This window comes from Triticum urartu, chromosome 7A (assembly GCF_056163025.1).
Source record: "Triticum urartu cultivar PI428250 chromosome 7A, HENAU_Tu73, whole genome shotgun sequence".
NCBI classification, from domain to species: Eukaryota; Viridiplantae; Streptophyta; class Magnoliopsida; order Poales; family Poaceae; genus Triticum; species Triticum urartu.
In genome coordinates, this window is record NC_141879.1 from 279440778 (window position 1) to 279459705 (window position 18928).

The following is an 18928-nucleotide window of genomic DNA, read 5'->3' on the forward strand; positions in this document are numbered from 1 at the left end:
ATTCATCATACTCTTTCTATGTGAGCTCATTACTCTCCATAAGAGTCACATGATCTCTTTGTTTCTTTTTATTTCTTTCTCTTTTCTTTTCTTTTATTTGGGATCATGGCAAAAATAAGCAAGCCCTTGACTCAATCACTAATCTTTATTATATAGCTCAAGGACTCGATTACATAGAAGGATAATAAAGCAAAACTCGTGACTAGATCATACTAAGAACTTTTATTCTACTAGATCAAAATATTACCAAAAGGATCGAACTAAGAAAAACGGTAAAGATAAAAGTGATGGTGATACGATACCGGGGCACTCCCCCAAGCTTGGCAGTTGCCAAGTGGAGTGCCCATACCAGATACTCAATTCTTCTTTGTTGGAGGAGATGGTGGTGATGTTGTTGATGGCGTAGGCTTGTCGTCCTTTTTCCAAGGCATAGGCTCACCATCATAGAAGGATGAGTCTCCGGGATCCTCAAATCTGCAGCCAAACTTGTCCTTTTGAATCTATATTCATACTCACAGTTTTGGTTTTGCAGGTCATAGATTTGAGCTTGGAGGTGCTCAATTTTCTCGTGAAGCTTGAAGATGATCTCCCCGATGTTGTCGGCATCCAGCTTGTGTTTGTTGGTGAACTCTGCGATCATCATGTAGTTGGAGTTGAGTCCACGCTCCACCATCCCCTGACACTTGAAAACTTGTTTCTCCATTGCTTCGAGCCTCGTCTCCACGCTTCCGGTCCCCTTCGGTCCCTCAGCATCACGGATGTGTAGCAACCCATCACGCATCTCAATGGTTTAAGGGTGTCGCTGCACCTCCGCTAGGTAAGGGTTGATGACCTTCTCGAAAAACTTGTCCTTGGGCGCACTTGGAGACGTCATGATAATCTAGATGTGCCAGAAAAACAACTCGAAACAAAGACAAGAGATTTTTGCGTGATACGGGAGTCAAAACCCCCGGGAGGTTATATAATGAATTTTTACCGACCAAAATATGTGTTATGTAAGAAAATGGAGTCCGGAGAGCACACGAGGTGCTCGTGGAGCCCTCGTGTCCTTTCCGGACTGCTGCTTATTTTTCTATTTTTCTAAATATTTCAAAACGGAGAAATATTGCCTTAAAAGCTGTTTTGAGGTCGGTTTACTTACCGTACCACATACCTATTCCTTTTCGGAGTCTGAAACGTTCCGGAAAGTGTCCCTTATCTATTCCTTCGGGGTTACGGTTTCAATAACATTGGTTTCAACATTTATGGGATTACCTGAGATATAATGTTTGATTCTTTGACCATTTACCACCTTCGGATTTGTGCCTTCGAAGTTGTTGATTTTTATGGCACCGGAACGGTAGACCTCTTCGATAACGTAAGGACCTTCCCATTTAGAGAGAAGTTTTCCTGCAAAAAATCTTAAATGAGAGTTGTATAGCAATACATAATCACCTACATTAAACTCACGCTTTTGTATTCTTTTATCATGCCACCTTTTAACTTTTTCTTTAAACAACTTGGCATTTTCGTAGGCTTGGGTTCTCCATTCATCAAGTGAGTTAATATCAAATAACCTCCTCTCACCGGCAAGTTTAAAATCATAATTTAGTTCTTTAATATCCCAATAAGCCTCGTGTTCTAGTTCAAGAGGTAAGTGACATGCTTTTCCATAGACCATTTTATACGGAGACATACCCATAGGATTTTTATATGCAGTACTATAGGCCCATAATGCATCATCAAGTTTCTTGGACCAATTCTTTCTGGACCTATTAACATTCATTTGCAAAATTAATTTGAGTTCTCTATTACTCAATTCTACTTGACCACTAGACTGAGGGTGATAAGGGGATGCAATTCTATGATTAACATCATATTTAGCAAGCATTTACGGAAAGCACCATGAATAAAATGTGAACCACCATGAGTCATTAAATATCTAGGGACTCCAAACCTTGGAAAGATAACTTCTTTAAGCATTTTAATAGAAGTGTTATGATCAGCACTACTAGTTGGAATAGTTTCTACCCACTTAGAAACGTAATCAACAGCAACTAAAATATGTGTATAACCATTAGAGGAAGGAAAAGGCCCCATATAGTCAAAGCCCCAAACAACAAATGGTTCAATAACAAGTGAATAATTCATAGGCATTTCTTGACGTGTACTAATATTACCAATTCTTTGACATTCATCACAAGATAAGACAAACTTACGGGCATCCTTGAAGAGAGTAGGCCAATAAAAACCAGATTGTAGTACCTTATGTGCAGTTCTATCTCCAGCATGGTGCCCTCCATAAGCTTCGGAGTGACACTTGCGTAGGATCTGTTCCTGTTCATGCTCAGGTACACAACGTCTAATAACACCATCTACTCCTTCTTTATAAAGATGTGGGTCATCCCAAAAGTAATGTCTCAAATCATAAAAGAACTTTTTCTTTTGCTGGTATGTGAAACTAGGTGGTATAAACTTAGCAACAATGTAATTAGTATAATCAGCATACCATGGAGCAGTATGAGAAGCATTTATGGCATTTAATTGCTCATCAGGAAAGCTATCATCAATAGGTAGTGGGTCATCAAGCACATTTTCTAACCTAGACAAGTTGTCTGCAACGGGGTTCTCGGCTCCTTTTCTATCAACAATATGTAAATCAAATTCTTGAAGCAAGAGAACCCATCTAATAAGTCTAGGTTTAGCATCTTTCTTTTCCATAAGATATTTAATAGCAGCATGATCAGTGTGAATAGTTACTTTAGAATCAACAATATAAGGTCTAACCTTACCACAGGCAAATACAACTGCTAAGAATTCTTTTTCAGTAGTAGCATAATTTCTTTGAGCATTGTCTAGAGTTTTACTAGCATATTGAATAACATTTAGTTTCTTATCAACTCTTTGTCCTAGAACAGCACCTACAGCATAATCACTAGCATCACACATAATTTCAAAGGGTAAATTCCAATCAGGTGGCTGAACAATTGGTGCAGAGATCAATGCTTTCTTAAGTATTTCAAATGCTTCTACACAATCATCATCAAAGACAAATGGTATATCTTTTTGTAAATTAGTCAGAGGCCGAGAGATTTTTGAGAAGTCCTTAATGAACCTCCTATAAAAACCGGCATGACCAAGGAAACTTCTTATACCTTTGATGTCCTTGGGACATGGCATCTTTTCAATAGCATCAACCTTGGCTTTATCAACTTCAATACCTCTTTCAGAAACTTTATGCCCCAATACAATACCTTCATTAACCATAAAGTGGCACTTTTCCCAATTCAGGACAAGATTAGTTTCTTCACATCTCTGCAAAACTTGATCAAGGTTGCACAAGCAATCATCAAAAGAAGATCCATAGACGGAAAAGTCATCCATGAAAACCTCACAAATCTTTTCACAAAAATCAGAGAATATAGCCATCATGCATCTTTAAAAGGTAGCAGGTGCATTACATAAACCAAAAGGCATACGTCTATAAGCAAAAGTACCAAAATGGCATGTAAAAGTAGTCTTTGATTGATCTTTGGCTGACACAGGTATTTGAGAGAAACCAGAATAACCATCTAGAAAGCAAAAATGTGTATGTTTGGATAATCTTTCTAGCATTTGATCGATAAAAGGTAAGGGGTAATGATCCTTTTTAGTAGCCTTATTTAATTTGCGGAAATCAATTACCATCCTATATCTAGTAATAATTCTTTGAGGAATCAATTCATCTTTGTCATTAGGAACAACAGTAATGCCTCCCTTCTTAGGGACACAATGGACAGGGCTTACCCACTGACTATCAGCAACGGGGTAAATTATACCTGCCTCGAGGAGCTTTAGTATCTCCTTTCTTACCACTTCTTTCATTTTAGGATTCAGTCGGCGTTGATGATCACGAACTGGTTTAGCATCTTCTTCCAAATTAATTTTATGTTGACATAGAGTGGGACTAATGCCCTTAAGATCATCAAGAGTATACCCAATAGCAGCACGGTGCTTCTTCAGAGTTTTCAATAATCTCTCTTCTTCATGTTCTGAAAGGGTTAGCACTAATAATAACAGGATATATCTTTTTCTCATCAAGATAAGCATATTTAAGAGTATCCGGTAAAGGTTTAAGCTCAAACACGGGATCACCCTTGGGTGGAGGAGGATCTCCTAGGATTTCAACAGGTAAATTGTGTTTCAGAATAGGTTCCTGTTTAAAGAATACTTCATCTAATTCCCTTGTTTCATTCATAAACATATCATTTTCATGGTCTAGCAAATATTGTTCTAAAGGATCACTAGGAGGTACGGCAATAGAAGCAAGACCAATAATTTCATCCTTACAAGGTAATTCTTCTTCACGGTGTTGTCTACTAAATTTAGAAAAATTAAATTTATGAGTCATATCATCTAAACCTATAGTAACAACATCTCTTTTGCAATCTATGGTGGCATTAACAGTATTTAAGAAGGGTCTACCAAATATAATGGGACAGAAGCTATCTTGTGGGGAACCAAGAACAAGAAAATCAGCAGGATATTTAGTTTTCCCACACGAGACTTCAACATCTCTAACAATTCCCATTGGTGAAATATTATCTCTATTGGTAAGTTTAATTGTGACATCAATATCTTCCATCTCAGCAGGTGCAATATCATGCATAACTTCTTTGTATAAGGAATAAGGTATTGCACTAGCACTAGCACCCATATCACATAAGCCATGATAACAATGATCTCCTATTTTAACAGAAATAATAGGCATGCCTACTATAGGTCTAGGTTTATCTTTATCACAGGGTTTAGCAATTCTAGCAGTTTCATTACAGAAATAAATAGCATGCCCATCAATATTATCAGACAAGAGATCTTTAACAATAGCAATATTAGGTTCAACTTTAACTTACTCGGGAGGTGTATATGTTTTAATATTGCTTTTACGAACCATAGTTGAAGCTTTAGCATGATCCTTTATCCTAATAGGGAAAGGTGGTTTCTCAACATAAGAAGTAGAAATAATAGGATCATTATAAGTAATAGTCTTTTCTTCAACTTTAATAGGTGCAGCTACTTTTACTTCTATGGGAGGATGATATTTAAACCACTTCTCCTTGGGGAGATCAACATAAGCAGCAAAATATTCACAGAAAGAAGCTACTATCTCGGAGTCAAGTCCATATTTAGTGCTAAATTTATGAAAAATATCGGTATCCATAAAAGATTTAACACAATCAAAACTAGGTGTCATACCTGATTCCTTACCATTGTCGAGGTCCCAATCTTCAGAGTTGCGTTTAATTCTTTCCAATAAATCCCATTTGAATTCAATAGTCTTCATCATAAAAGAGCCAGCACAAGAAGTATCAAGCATGGTGCGATTGTTACCAGAAAGCCGAGCATAAAAATTTTGAATAATCATTTCTCTTGAGAGCTCATGATTGGGGCATGAATATAACATTGATTTAAGCCTCCCCCAAGCTTGAGCGATACTTTCTCCTTCACGAGGCCAAAAATTATATATATATAATTGCGATCACGATGAACAGGATGCATAGGATAAAACTTTTGATGAAATTCCTGTTTCAATCGTTTGTAGTTCCAAGACTCCATATCATCACATAGCCTATACCATGTCGATGCATCTCCCCTCAAAGATAAAGGGAAGACATTCTTCTTAACAACATCTCCGGGTACACCTGCAAGCTTAAATAATCCACAAACTTCATCCACATATATTAGATGCTCATCAGGATGTTTTGTTCCATCTCCCAAAAAAGGATTAGCTAGCAGTTTTTCTACCATACCCAAAGGAATTTCGAAACAAGCATTTTCATTTTCAGTAGGTTCAGTAGGTTGAGGAGAAACTCTTTGCTCTACTGGTCGGGGTGAAGATACCCCGAACAAGCCCCTCAGAGGATTACTTTCCATAGTAACAAGTGGCAGTAAATTTCAGCACACTATATAAATTTTTTCCTTACCAAATTCCACCTACCAAAGGCGCTTCACTCCCCGGCAGCGGCGCCAGAAAAGAGTCTTGATGACCCACAAGTATAGGAGATCTATCGTAGTCCTTTCGATAAGTAAGAGTGTTGAACCCAACGAGGAGTAGAAGGAAATGTTAAGCGTTTCCAGCAAGGTATTCTCTGCAAGTACTGAAATAAGTGGTAACAGATAGTTTTGTGATAAGATAATTTGTAACGAGCAACAAGTAACAAAAGTAAATAAAGTGCAGCAAGGTGGCCCAATCCTTTTGTAGCGAAGGACAAGCCTGGACAAACTCTAATATGATGTAAAGCGCTCCCGAGGACACATGGGAATATCTTCAAGCTAGTTTTCATTACGCTCATATGATTCGCGTTCGGTACTTTGATAATTTGGTATGTGGGTGGACCGATGCTTGGGTGCTGTCCTTACTTGGACAAACATCCCACTTATGATTAACCTCTATTGCAAGCATCCGCAAATACAACAAAAGTATTAAGGTAAACCTAACCATAGCATGAAACATATGAATCCAAATCAGCCCCTTACGAAGCAACGCATAAACTAGGGTTTAAGCATCTGTCACTCTAGCAACCCATCATCTACTTATTACTTCCCTATGCCTTCCTCTAGGCCCAAATAATGGTGAAGTGTCATGTAGTCGACGTTCACATAACACCACTAGAGGAGAGACAACATACATCTCATCAAAATATCGAACGAATACCAAATTCACATGACTACTAATAGCAAGACTTCTCCCATGTCCTCAGGAACAAAAGTAACTACTCACAAAGCATAAACATGTTCATAATCAGAGGGGTATTAATATGCACATAGGATCTGAACATATGATCTTCCACCAATTAAACCAACTAGCATCAACTACAAGGAGTAATTAACACTACTAGCAACCTACTAGCACCAATCCCAGACTTGGAGACAAGAATTGGATACAAGAGATGAACTAGGGTTTTGAGATGAGATGGTGCTGATGAAGATGTTGATGGAGATTGCCCTCTCCCGATGAGAGGAGCATTGGTGATGACGATGGCGATGATTTCCCCCTCCGGGAGGGAAGTTTCCCCGGCAGAACAGCCCCGCCAAAACCCTAGATTGGTTCCGCCAAGGTTCCGCCTCGTGGCGGTGGAGTTTCGTCCGAGAAGATGACTTATGATTTTTTTCCCATCGAAAGAGTCCATATAGCAGAAGATGGCCACTGGAGGGCCACCAGGGGGGCCACGAGGTAGGGGGCGCGTCCAGGGGGGTAGGGCGCTCCCCCCACCCTCGTGGGAAGGGTGTGGCCCCCCTGGTGAGGTTCTTGCGCTCAATATTTTTTATATATTTGGAAAACATCATCCGTGAAGTTTCAGGACTTTTGGAGCTGTGCAGAATAGGTCTCTAATATTTTCTCCTTTTCCAGCCCAGAATCCCAGCTGCCGGCACTCTCCCTCTTTATGTAAACCTTGTAAAATAAGAGAGAATGGGCATAAGTATTGTGATATAATATGTAATAACAGCCCATAATGCAATAAATATTGATATAAAAGTATGATGCAAAATGGACGTATCATGGCGCTCGGTCATCCTCACCAAGACAAAGTCTTTAGTAACCAAGAGTAATTGTGATTCGCGAAGTAAGTTTGTCGAAGGTTTGGAGATCGTCGATAAGCATCTACGCTGAGTGAAATCAACTGAAGTTTGGTCATCTTCACATTGAAGTAGAATAGGACGGAGAGAGGTTTGCTCATCTGTTCAATCACAAGTCCCTCCAACCAGACATGGCTCTTTTGCAGAAACGTGAACTAGTGTACCAAATCATCTGCTCCATCAAGCATCGAGCACCACTGGTCACTTTTTCTCTACTACAATACTTTCAGTAATTTATCTTCAATGCTTTGTGTTCCAATACATGTCTCACATGATCATATTCACTCATGTTTATTATGTTCCATGGCTATGTTATTTAGTATATTCTAATTTGTTTTGCTCAAAGTTATGTGTCGGTATGCTCATTTGTTGATCCTTTGGTGTTACTTTGGTGGTGGTCGTTTGAGCCTATTGGGAGCTTCCATTCCATGTTGAAATCATGGAATTATTGTTAAAGCTCATATGAGTCGGCCCACACAGCTCTTGCTCGCTCGGCTTAGCTCCCTGCTCCCCCCGTTCCCTAAGTTTTTTCCGCTCACCACATTGCTAACTCAGAAAAAAATCAGTTGTTTTCTTTTATTTGAAAAGGTTAGTTTAATTAAAACACGTTCAATGATTTTAAAAATATTGGGAATTTAAAAGCCATGAATTTAGGAAATGATCACTAATTTAAATTTTTATGCATGGATTTAGAAAAATGTCCGCAATTTAAATCATGTTTCAGACTTAAAAAATGATCACAAACTTTAAAGTCATCATGAACTTGAAAAATATCAGCAAATGTAATAAATATTAATGAATATGTAAAAACGTGAATTTTAATTATATTTTTGCTTTCTAAAGTTCATAGACTTTAATAAACGCTCATGAATAAAAATGTATGGAAATATAATAGAGAAGGAGAACTAAAACTGAACAACACACAACCTTACATCTGTGTACGGAATAGATTATCATCTCACATTGTACTCCCTCCGTTCGGAATTACTTATTTCGAAAATGACTATATCTAAAACTAAAATACGTTTAGTACATTCATTTTTGCGACAAGTAATTCCGAACGGAGGAAGTACTTCGGTCGGCGAGACATGACACACAACTTACCATATCGAAGTGGTACACTCACATCGATCGAGCCCTGCGGCTGCTGTGTTGTCGCCGTCGATGTTGATGGTCGCCACAATGCCACTGACACGCTCGGGAAAGTCCACACGCCAACGTCGAAGTATCCATGGCATGTGCATGGCTACTGGAAGGAACGGTGGTAGGTGGGTAGCATGAGCCACGGAGCAGCTACAGCCTCAACAATGTCGACGATTATGGTGATCTAGCGGTGGCTTCGTGGCCTATTTTAGAATGCCCAGATCCCCCGCTTGAAAGGTATTCCCTCTGTTTCAAATTACTGTCGTAAAAATAAATGTATCTGGAACTAAAATACATCTAGATACATCTATACCTGTGACAAGTAATTTAAAACGGAGGGAGTATATTGCAGAGGGGACCTCATATTAATTGGCGCGCTAAGTGCTGGTGAATGAGCCAGCGCGCACCCGCACTCCTTCCCCCGTGTGCCCTTTTGGGCCGCCCCATGCGTAGGACAGGACGTCCTCTGTTTTTTTCATTTTTATTTATTTATTTTCTTTTCTTCTTTAAAATAATTCAGGATTTCAGTGAAGTTCCGAATTTTTAAAAAATACGAAATTTGAAATAAATGCTCGAGCAATCATAAAATGTTTATGAAATAAAAAATGTTCATATTTTTTAAAACGTCCAAAAAATAAAAAAAGTTCAGAAATTTAAAAAAAATCATGATTTTGAAACAATATCCGAATATTAAAAAAATAAATATTTCAAACTTTTAGGAATTTCATAGAGTTATTTTCTAATGTTGACAAAATGAATTAAAAAATTCGTCAATTTCATAAATGTTTCACAATTTTTTTAAATAAATTCACAGATTCAAGTAAATCTCTGATTTAAAAAATCATTAATTAAAAAATCATGCATTCGAAAAATGTTCATAATTTCAGAAAATTTTCCGAGATTTCCAAAATGTTCCTTGATTATAAAATATTCATGAGTTTCAAAAAAACAAAAAACAATTTCATGAATTTTTAAAACAATGTTAACAGATTTTAAAAATGTTCATAATTTTAAAAACATTATTTTTTATTCGTAAAAATATTCATGAATTTAGAATGTATTATATAATGAGAAATAAAAATAGCAATATGGAAAATTGAAGAGAAAAGAAAAAACGAAAATGAGAAGAAAATTAAAAGGAAAGGGGGAAATGAAAAACATATAAAAGATAAAAGAAATAATACCCCAGAAAAAAATATATATGTTCGATTCTAGAATCTTTCCAAAACCGATTAAGAAACAGTATGGGCTGGGCCATATAGACGGCATGCGCACTGTGAGGGTACGTGTTGGGTCGCTATTTGGCGACCTGTGCGTCAAATAGTACTGGCCAGGGCAAAGCCCAGATTCCTGAATGGCGATGGCTTCTTCATCGATGCCATTAGAGCATCTACAACAGCCGCGTCAAACAAGCGCCGCGTCGTAAAATTGCCCATTTTAGCGCGCGCGCAATCGGTAGAGGGGCTCCAGCGGGCGCGTAAAAACCGCGCGCGGCATATCTAGTTCAGCGCGCGGGCCGAAACTCCATCGCGCGCTGCTTATTTGTTGTGCCTGCTCTCGCGCGCTCGCTCGCAACTCGACCACCCCCATCCAGCCGCGGCGTCGCCCACGCCACCCGTCGACTGTTCCGGCGCTTCCCCGGCCTATCCCCGCGCCGCCGCGGCTTCCTCCGCCCCCCTCTAGTCACCGCCGCCCCTCGCACGCGTCCGTCCTCCGACGAACAACGCCCGGCAGCTCGCAGCCGCTCGGCGCCCGCAAGGTGTTCGACAAAACGCCTACAAGGTATGTATTGCTCAAACTTCATGAATTTGGTGCATGTTGATTGTAGTTTTTCTAGCATAGTATTGAACATTATAGATGAGTTCGTCGTATGATTCTTCCGAAGAAGAATTTGATATGAAAGAGGAGGAGGATCTTGCAATGATCCTAGCTATGCACATCAATAAAAAAACTGAAGCACGGTGGTTCGGTTATGGGTCGGCGGAAAATTTGGAGGATGCCCACAACAGATTGATCAGGCATTATTTTGCGGAGAATCCCACATACCCTGAGTCGTATTTTCGTCGCCGGTTTAGGATGAGCACCGAGTTGTTCAGGCGCATTGCAGAGAAACTAGCGAGCCATGAACGATTTTTTCAACAAAGGAGGAATGCCGCCAGAGAGTTCGGCCATAGCACGTTTCAGAAGGTGACAGCCGCTTTGCGTATGTTGGCATACGGTATCCCGGCTGATCTAGTTGATGATCACTTGGCTATGGGTGAGAGCCAAGCCATCATGTGTGTCAAGCGCTTCGTAGTTGAAATTGTGCAAGTGTTTGGCCAGGAGTATTTGAGATCTTCAAATGGTGAAGACGCCGCGAGGCTATTGGAGATGAACAAAGCTCACGGCTTCCCTGGTATGCTTGGCTCTATAGATTGCATGCATTGGAGTTGAAAGAATTGTCCAAAGGCATGGCATGGGCAATTCCACGGCCAAAAAAAGGGTTCCACAATAATCCTTGAAGCGGTGGCCGATCAAGAGACTTGGATTTGGCATGCATTTTTTGGAATGCCTGGATTTTTGAATGACATCAATGTTGTCAACCGGTCACCACTGATGAATAAGATTGCAAATGATGATTTGCCACCGGTGCAGTTTGTAGCAAATGGCCGTACATACAACTATGGCTATTATCTAATGGATGGCATCTATCCAAAGTGGCAAACCTTTATGAAGCCGTTGAAAAAGCTGGAAGGTAAGAAAAACCTTGATTTTCACAATGCTCAGGCGGCGGCTAGAAAAAATGTGCAGAGAGCTTTTGGGATTTTGCAAGCCCAATTTGCTATTGTGAGAGGACCGGCTAGATTTTGGGATCAAAAATGCTTTGGTACATCATGCACGCTTGTGTGATCATGCACAACATGATCATTGAGAATGAGCGTGGCCAAGATGTAAACTACTCTCAGTATGAGCTGTTGGGACATCCCGTGCGAGTGCGACGGAGGGCTGAAAGGGTGGCCCGTTTTGTTGCCTCCTATCATGTCATTCGACGTCCCGCGGCGCATAATGATCTTCAGAATGATCTCATTGAGGAGTGGTGGACATGGAATGGACGAAAAAGAGCATCATGATTTATGCGTTTGATATTGTATTGTTGAACTATTTGTTGTGTTTTATTGCACTATTTATTGTATTGAACGATAAACTGTTTGTTTGAGTTGTAATAACGAAATTATACTATTTATTGTTGATTTATTTTGTTTGTGTTTGATCTTTTTGCTTTTGTTTTGAACTGTATATTTGTTTGTGCAAGAGTCGCGCGCGCTGCATTTTTACGTGCCGCTGAAGCTGCGCGCGCTGCATTTTAGCGCAATTGCTGGAGCCAGCGCTGACCGCCGCGCCAAACCAGACGATAAACACGTGATAAAGTAGTTTTTAGCGCGCGACGCGTTCGACAGCTGTTGAAGATGCTCTTAGGTCAAACATATGTTGTGAGCTCTGAAGCGTGATCAACTATTGGCTGGGCGCCGTGGATGACCAGTGAAGGCAACGACGAGCGATGATTCAATACTACACCGTCCGAGGAGGAGTATGAGGTACCGTAAAAAAACTTTTTCTGCAAAAAGAAAAAGTTTGCTATGCAAGGTGCTGCCAGTACAATTTCCATCTTCTCTCAATTTTATAGAAGGTTTCCTATGAAAAAAAATTTGATTGAAGCCTGGTATCGTAGGTGAAAAACAAACTCTGCAATCTATTTTTTTCATTTCGAATTATTTGTTACAGGTATGAATGTATCTAAATGTATTTTAGTTTTAAATACATCCATTTCTACGACGAGTAATTTAAAACGGAGGAAGTACTATCCACGTCGGTGCCCTCACACACCTGTTGATCGGCGTGAACCATTCTATGGTACTCGAGAAATGACAAGGGAGAGCCGGTGCCCAGACGCAGTACCTCAGCGGCGTGCACGTACGTCGCGGATGTCGTCAGCCAGGGCTCGTCATGCTGGACAACGAAAATGCTGCCATGCACGGATCCGATCGGCCAGTGGCTAGTGTGAATGTCATGGTACTTCCTCCTTTCATCTATATAAGGCTTAATGCGTTTTTTGAGACTAACTTTGATCAAATGTTAGAGCAATAATATATGACATGCAACTTACACAAAGCACATCATCAAATTCGTATGTGAAAGGAGCTTTCAATGATATAATTTTCACATTATGCATGTCATGTAGTATTAATTTTATCAATAGTTAAAGGCGGTCTTGAAAAACACATTAAGCCCTATATAGATAAAAGGAGGAAGTACTACACTGCATGCGTGACATGTCACTGGAAACTAGGTTCACAAGAACACTGATCCCGGGCGCATGCATCTGGCGAATTAGCGAGAAGGGGTCCGTAACAGACGTGTAAAACACGTGTACGTCTAGGATCATGATCTTCTCCTTTCCGGTTGAGTCCCGTTGTGCAGGGGTCTCAACTCTCGAGGCACTGACGCATGGGAGAAGCAAAGCCTAACCCTGCTGTAAGATGGCTTTGAATTCAAAACCACTCCTCTCGTGTACTGCAAGTTTGCAACCGAAGCTAGGCATGCACGTACGTATACTCCACTACCGAACAGTCTAAGCGTTGGGGCTGTCTGTCGTCCCGACCATGCAGATACTCGTGCGTACACTGCATTTGGAGCAAAGGATGCATGGGTGGTCTCGCGTGCAAGTTGCCCCAAAAGAGCGAGGGACCGGTTAATTAATGGAGGGCGATCTCGCATGCAGCAGGTGGCCATATGCCCACGCATAGATCTGATTTCCCGTGGGGCACGCGCGGCGTTCCCGCCGGCGAGTTGCCGGCCGGGGCCCCGCGCCCATCCGCAGCGGCGTTGCCCGGCTAAGCACACGACGTACGTGGGGCCGGTCCTGGCCAAGCCCGATGCGGCATCGCACCGAACGCGGTCGCGGAGTGACGCGCGAGCGAACCGGGCGGAGACTACAGGTAGCTCACGGGGCGCGACGGCCGCGAGTGGCGCAACGGTAACGGATCGACCTGGTCGGGGCAGGGCGGCGGCCGGCGGCCGTCAACGTCATTGACCGGAGCCAACGCGGATCGACAGGGATGGCTACGTAGAGGAGAGAGAGGCCAGCGCAATCATGCCATGCACAGCTCTGGCCCAGTAGTGTCCGCTCTGCGCACCCGGCCATGAGTACGTTCGTCCATGAGCGCAGTGGTAGGCGCTCACCCCTGCATGCATGCTTGCATGCAAGCGGCCTCACATAACACACACGCACAATCACGGCGACACAGGCGTACGGGCGCGCGGCGCGTGGTCCTCCCGGCCGCGCGCTGCCGGTGGCATGCAAGCATGCCGCATGAGGCGCCGGTGGCGGAAGCCGGCCGGGCCGGCGCGAGGCCACCGCGCGCATGCATGTCCTAGCTGCGTCGAGCTAGGCCACCATGCCCGTACGTACGCGCTACGCTCGATCTCCCTCATGGTCTAGCGGACACTCGAGCACATTCGGCGGCGAACACGGAACTAACTCGATCGATACGTACTCTTGGGAGCTTCTTCGTGTACATGGCGGTCAGTGACTCAGTGGTCCGGCGTCCAATTCATTCATGCTCGGCAACTCGTTCTTTATTTTTCGGTATCGCGTGTATGCAGAACGCAGCCTGGACGCTACGAGCCAAAGCTCTGCAGGTGGGCAATCAAAATTACGGACTACCTCCTAAGTCCTAACCAATCCCTTCGCCCCCTGCAGTTCCGCTGTAGTCTTGCCCCTCCCCCAGATGCAATAATCCTAGACGTACAGGTGTTTTACACGTCTGTTACGGATCCCTTCTCGCTAATTCGCTTGTCCCCCCTGATTTCAGGGGGTGGGGACCCTGCTGCTAATCCTAAGCCAATCAGTTTACTCCACATCAGTTTGTACGATAAACCCTGTAAAACAAGCCTGTAGCTCTAGCACCTTGCTTCAGTCCATGACCTTCCATCTAAACCTGACAACTGGATGGCTTCTCCCGCTCCTGCCCCCGCTCCACCATCCTCGCCGGCCTCTCCGTCGGATGCCGCCACCCAGCCCGCTCCCGCCATCAAACACCCTCCGGCCACCCATGCGCTGGGTCTAGCCCTCTCCACCAACCCCCTCGACGAGCTGCTCCCAACTGTCGCTCCTCCACCTTCGCCGTTTTTTGATCTGCCCTATGTCAAGGCCGGGCAGGTCGCGCTCCGATGCTTCCTGGACTGTGGCAATGTCATGGATGTGGAGTTTGAAGACGATTGCTGCTACTACCTCCGCCTCGACATCGCCACCCCGGCACTCCACCTCGCCTCGCCGCTCTACATCACCTTCAGCTACTCCAACCGCCACCTCAACGCCATGGTCGTGGCTGCTCTGCTCCAGGCCGTTCTGGGTGGATCTGCTGCCCATTTCTTCGTCGCGCGATGCTCCCCCCCTAATCTTCCGCTTCCACATTGCTTCTGCGCGCGTAGCTGAGATCATCCTTGTCCAAGATCCACTCCGCTTCCGCAACTACTCCTTCTCCTTCGCTAGGACCTTGCCACCGCTCCCGCCCCCTCCTCGCTCTACGGCAACATGCATGACTCTTACTCAGCTTCTCCAAATCCCAGACGACCTGGGTGACCACTTCGAACGGGTCGCATGGGCACAATGCCGCTCGCCGGTCTCCATTCTCTCAAGCACACAGCTGCATGGATGCTGCATGGATGCGCGTGTCATCCAGTTCCCTTTTGACCTAGGCCCTGTTTGGTTCATAAGTCCTAGGACTTTTTTAGTCCCAATTTATAAGTCCCAAGTCCCTAAAAAGTCCCTACCTGTTTGGTTCCTGGGACTTATAAGTCTCTATAAAACCATATTACAACTATAAGTCTCTATAAGTCCCTCCTTGAGAGTCTTATTTCATAAGTCCCAAATGCCCACTTTAAGTCCCTATAAGTCCCTCCTGTTTGATTTAGATGGGACTTATTTAAGTCCCTAGACCAATAAGTCCCTGAAAACAAACACCCTCCTAGATGCCTTCTTGATGAGCCTCTTCCTTGCCTGCCTCTTTGGCGGCATCCACCACCTTTTCAACGTCACGGATGATGGAGACTCATGTTTCTCCTTCACTGTTGCGTCGCCTGACGTTGCCTCGCTCATCGCTTTCATGGGCGACTTCAGGAAGCTGGGCATGTTGATCCGCTTCCCATGGCCTCTGCCTCGGGGTGCCACCTGCTGCTTGCCTCCTCGCTTGCCACTGCCATCGTCTGCTGGAACCGCTTCTTCCTCGCCGCCGCCGGCCGATCCTGCACTGCTGCCACCTGCGTCCACAACTCTTGATCTACCCAAGGAGCGTCGACAACGGCCTAGTATTAGCTTCTTTTATCGTATGCTTAATGTTAATCGCTTCTTCCAGCTTACACCTCACGTGCACTACACCCAACATACATACCTGTTCTGGGTTATTTTCTTGCCGATCTTTGTTAGACCTAATGAACTGTTAGTTGAGTCAGCACTAAACCACTGTTTTTTGGTCAAACAAGATTTCCTAGCAGTCAAAGTTTATGAGCATATTTACAAATCTGGCATCTTCTCTCACTCAACCAAAATTCAAATTATCAAGCATGGGTCCCTTGATTTTGAAGGGTTTCGTCTCTTTTTATTTGACCAACTCGAACCGGCCGTTGCCCACTGCTGTCGTTTCCTTCATGATTACACAAAGTTCGCATACCCTACTCTGCCCCCTCGATCGGAGTCCATTCTTGGCCCTTTTGCTCACCAGCTTGCTCAAGCCCACGTGCCACAACAGCCCCCCCCCCCCCCCGCGGTCGCATGCTCGTCGCATGTCCGCCCTGCCCCGCATGCGCCTGGGACCCGCCTCATGCATAATTATGACCGTGCGGCGCTCTCTGACACACCAAATCTTGCAAAAGACCCGTACGTTGTGCCGGAGTCGCCGCACGCGACCGGAGTTGTCGCGCGCCCCCAGGAACCCCACTCGGTCTCTCTGTCTGTGCCATTTTTGAACGGCCCGCTTGCCCGCCCCGCGTCTAATCCGGACCCCGTTGCGCCGCCCTCTGTCACCCCACGCGCAGCCCCATCAACCACAGTAACAGAGAATCTTGCCTTGGGAACCGACGAGCTGGAGAGAGCACACGCCGGCCCGTCGATGCAGCTCATCCACGACGCCTCTGATCAGCATCTAGGCTTCATCATCACACCTAATCCCTCTCTACAGCCTACACCGGCCGCTCGGTCACCACGTCCCAGCTCGTCACCCTCTCGCCCTCTGACACATGCAATGGCCCCAGCCGCCCTGACGGCGACCTTGTCACCCACGCGCTCCAACAGCAACACGACGCCCTCCTACAAAGATTCTCTCCTCCCCTCCCCTCTCGACCGCAGCCATCCTCATCCTCGCCTCACCTATTTAACCCCTCGGCGCCTCCGCCCCACTCATCCACACTCTCGCTCTGCTTCTCCCAAACACAAAAAGCGTCGCTGCTTCTGGTGCCTCGCCCTTGACCATTGCGTAGAGACTTGTCGCGACCCCGTCCGCTGTGCTTGCTGCTGGCAGTGCGGCCACCGCAGTCGGGACTACAGGTATAGACGAATCTGGCCCTTCTTCCCACCTCTTCCCGACTCTTTCTCATCTCATCCTAACCCCGCGTTTTGCACACGCAACATGGACTCCGCCGGCTCTTCCTCGACGGCAGCCCGCGCCTCGTGCACGCTCATGATCGGAGACGTCCCCGTCATCCTCTCAGAGCCTTTCACCGCGCTCTACGTCCCCTCGCCCTTCATCCTCAACGGCAGTCCGGTCAATGCCAACGGGGCTCCCCTTCCTCCCTCGCCGCCTTGCACCTCTGTACCTCCGCCCACACCCACATCACCCTCACCAAGCAACCTGCACTCGCACATGTCTCTGTTCGACACCCATGAACTGCAAGCGCGTCTCTCCAACGTCTTCCTCGCCTCCCAATACACTAGGTCCCCTTCTCACGTTTCTGACACCGACACCGAGGACAAGCCGCCACGGCCGTTCCATGAAGCCGGTATGCTGCCGCCCTTCAGGGACATGCCCTTAGTCGCTGCCCATCTTGCCTAGTCCACTGCCCTAGCCGCTTTGCCTTCGCACACCTCTAGAACCCTGACCCCAACCCCACCCTTCTCATTCGCCGAGCCATCCAACACACTTGCGGCAACCCCTCCTTCATCATGGGCGGCTCATGGCGGGGGATCGCCTGCCTCATTTTCCACACACTCGTCGCACGTAATGATGTGATCAGCCACAGTCCTATTGAGTTCAAGGGCAACGTAGTCACCATTGAGCCGGCCGAGCACGTCGACCGTTCTATCGCTATCTTCACTGATCTCGCTGAGGTCGAGGTCTATGAATTTCCTCACGAACTATGGCACGAGGACGGCATACGCTTCGCCTTGGCCTTCCTGGGGGATGTATGTGCCGTCGATGACTTTTGTCTCCATGGCATCGACTACACCACGGTCCGCGCCCTTGTGCTCCTCCAATCTGGCAAACCAGCTCCCCCTGGCATCATCATCCAGCTTCCACCCATCAAAAAAATCAAAATCGCCAAAGTTGTCGAGGTTTCTCGTTGGCACCACGGTGATGGAGCCACCCCCTTTGGGAGTGGCTCTTCTGACGGAGATTCTGCACCACTCTCACAGCGCGCCTCACCACGTCCTCTCTCCCCTGCTCACCTCGCCCCCGTCGTCTTTGCGCTTCGTGCGGGGTGGCAGACCGATCCTACCTACGGCGGCTCTAGGTCGGTCGCCCCCCATGCAACTGTTGTTTCACCTGGCTCTGCATCAGGGGGATCAGCTCTGGCCTCACCTTTCCCTCCCTCCTGGTACCATGCGATAGCCTCTCCTCATTTCCGACGATAGCTCTGCTGCCTCAGAGGACATGCACGACCCGCTCCTGCATGACGTTTCCTCCGATTCGTTGGACGCGGTGCATGCACCCCCCCTTGCTGAACCTACCCCACCTGTCACCCGCCAGACGCCTTAGGTGGGCTCTGTCGCGCCTCCCAGCCCTTGCGCTGGGCCGGCCGCCGCCCCGCTTCTTGTGGGCCCGTTGATGCCATCCAGCTCGTCCGCGTTCGTCGTGGTTATCCCACCTGCAGGTGCTTCCGCGGGCCCCACCACCTTCACGTTCTCGGCTGGCGAGTCTTCATGTGATGCTGGTAA

General features: G+C 45.5%; 1 pseudogene; it reads left to right on the forward strand.

The window, feature by feature from the left end:
- The first annotated feature begins 14728 nt into the window (after positions 1-14728).
- LOC147959309 (uncharacterized) lies at positions 14729-17242 on the forward strand (annotated as a pseudogene).
- Positions 17243-18928: the final 1686 nt, after the last annotated feature.